The sequence below is a fragment of the Otolemur garnettii genome, unplaced genomic scaffold (assembly GCF_000181295.1).
Source record: "Otolemur garnettii isolate 467f Iridium unplaced genomic scaffold, OtoGar3 scaffold00096, whole genome shotgun sequence".
In the NCBI taxonomy this organism is placed as follows: domain Eukaryota; kingdom Metazoa; phylum Chordata; class Mammalia; order Primates; family Galagidae; genus Otolemur; species Otolemur garnettii.
Genome location: NW_003852491.1, coordinates 6,423,585 through 6,426,081, shown reverse-complemented (window position 1 = coordinate 6,426,081; position 2,497 = coordinate 6,423,585). Strand labels below are relative to the sequence as shown.

Sequence of the window (2,497 nt, the reverse complement as noted above, 5' to 3'; positions counted from 1 at the left end):
AGGTATACTCAAAGAAGTGTATCCCCTCCCCAGTAAGAGCCCTATTGTTTCCTTCAATGAGATCATAACCCAAGAAATCCTCATTTTGCCCTAATCTCCACAAGAGGTAACCAATTTGATTAGTTTCTGATTTATCCTGTGCTTTTCTTTGTGAAAAGTTGTGAATGTATTTATATATATATATGTATATATATATATATTTTTTTTTTTTTTTTGAGAGAGAGAGAGTCTCACATTGTCACCCTTAATAGAGTGCTGTTTTGTCACAGCTCACAGCAACCTTCAACTCTTGGGCTTAAGCGAGTCTCTTACCTCAGCCTCCCAAGTGGCTGGGACTACAGTACCCACCACAACACCCAGCTATTTTCTTTTCTTTTTTTTATTTTTTAAAAATATGGAAGGATGGCGCCTGTGGCTCAAAGGGGTAGGGCACTGGCCCCATATGCTGGAGGTGGCAGGTTCAAACCCGGCCCCAGCTAAAAACTGCAAAATATATATATATATGGAACACTTCACAAATTTATGTGTCATCCTTATGCAGGGGCCATGCTAATCTTCTCTGTATCCTTCCGATTTTAGTATATGTGCTTCCGAAGCAAGCACCCAGCTATTTTTTTTGTTGTAGTTGACATCATTGTTTAGCAGGCCAGGGCTGGCTTCCAACCTACCTGCCCCGAGTATGTGGCCTGTGCCCTAACCACTGAGCTACCAGTGCTGAGCCGTCAGCTATTATTTATTTATTTATTTATTTATTTTTGAGACAGTCACTCTCGGTAGAATGCCATGGCATCACAGTCACAGCAACCTCAAACTCTTGGGCTTAAGTGAATTCTCTTGCCTCAGCCTCTTAAGTAGCTGAGGCTACAGGTGCCCGACACAACGCCCAGATGTTTTTTTGTTGCAGTTGTCATTGTTGTTTAGCTGGCCCAGGCCGGGTTCGAACCCACCAGCCTGGATGTATGTGGCTGGCACCCTACCCATTCAGCTATGGGCGCCACCCTGTCTGAGGCTATTTTTATTTATTTATTTATTTTTGAGACAGAATTTCACTTATTAACCCTCGGTAAATAAGTGAAATATTTTTATTTCACTTAAAAATAATAAAATATATTTATTTATTTATTTGAGACCGAGTTTCACTTATTAACCCTCGGTAGAGTGCTGTGGTGTCACAGCTCACAGCAACCTCCAACGCCTTGGGCTTAGGCGATTCTCTTGCCTCAGCCTCCCGAGTAGCTGGGACTACAGGCGCCCACCACAACACCTGGCTATCTTTTATTTTGTTGTAGTTTGGCAGCAGCTGGGTTTGAACCTGCCACCCTCGGTATATGGGGCCAGTGCCCCATCCACTGAGCCACAGGTGCCACCCCTGTCTGGCTATTTTTAGACTCACTCTTGCTCAGGCTGGTCTTGAACCTGCGAGCTCAGGCAATCCACCTGTCTCAGCCTCCCAAGAGCTAGAATTACAGGTGTGAACCACTGCGCAGGCTTCAGAGGATATTCTAGGAAAGAATTGATACTTGAGCTTGAAGAATGAGAAAGTGGAGGATGGGAGGGGAATTCTGTGTGAACAAACAGCATTTGTACAGAGTTGAGTAAGGGCAATGCATGTTGTGGAAAATTTTGTGGGGCTAAAACTTGAATGCAGGAGCAAGATAGAGTGGGTGGAAAAAGTTAGGCGCTGGCTGGGTGGCATGGTACCAGGGGGTGCAGCTAATGCCAGGAAAAACCTAGACTGTATTATGGCACTTAGGAGACATAAAGGCATTTAAAATACCGTTCTGATCTACTCACTTTATAAATACGTATTTAATTGACTGCCTACATTGTAGTAGGTAGGGCAAAGTGAGGGGTAACAGCGAGATCCCAACCCCTAAGGAGCTGACATTAGCAAGAAGACAAGAATTAAATGAGCTGTTAGAATAAAGTGGAATAAATTGCTGGGCAAGTATGCAGGAAGGAAACTTAGCATATTTGAAGACAGGAGTGTGGCAGGGGCAAAGGAATATTTCCCGAAAAAGGAAGGCAGACTTTTAGGTAGGTATGTGCGAAGGGGTAAAAGGAGCTCCAGCTGAGCATTTCACTGGGGTTAAGACACTGCCCCACTCATTCTCCCGGATGCAAAGAGTAAGCAAACTTTAAAAATTCAAATTTGACTTCTTTTGGTGTTTTGTAATGTCCAGGTCTCTTACAAGGCTTGGGAACCTTTAAAATCTCTGGAGAAGGATAACTACTTCTCCAGTCTTTTTTAAGGCCCCCCCCCCTTTACTTAGCTTAACACATCCTATTCTCTCTCTTTTTTAAAATTATCCAATAATTTTTATAGTGTAACTAACTAATGAGGAACTAACTGAGGGACCAGCTAGCAGGTGTCTCAATTGCCCTTATCTACTTGAATTTTTTTTAATTAAATCATAGCAGTGTACTGTTTCTGTATACAATTTGAAATACTTTCATCCAACTGGTTAACGTAGCCTTCATGTCTTTTTCTTTTTTT

The 2,497-nt window shown here is 42.6% G+C and overlaps 1 non-coding gene across 1 annotated transcript; it reads right to left on the bottom strand.

Annotated features, from left to right (window-relative positions):
• Nucleotides 1-496: 496 nt before the first annotated feature.
• Nucleotides 497-603, bottom strand: LOC111727176. Its single transcript, XR_002774790.1, has one exon. It is a non-coding gene; the product is annotated as a U6 spliceosomal RNA (small nuclear RNA).
• Between the last annotated feature and the right edge of the window lie 1,894 nt (nucleotides 604-2,497).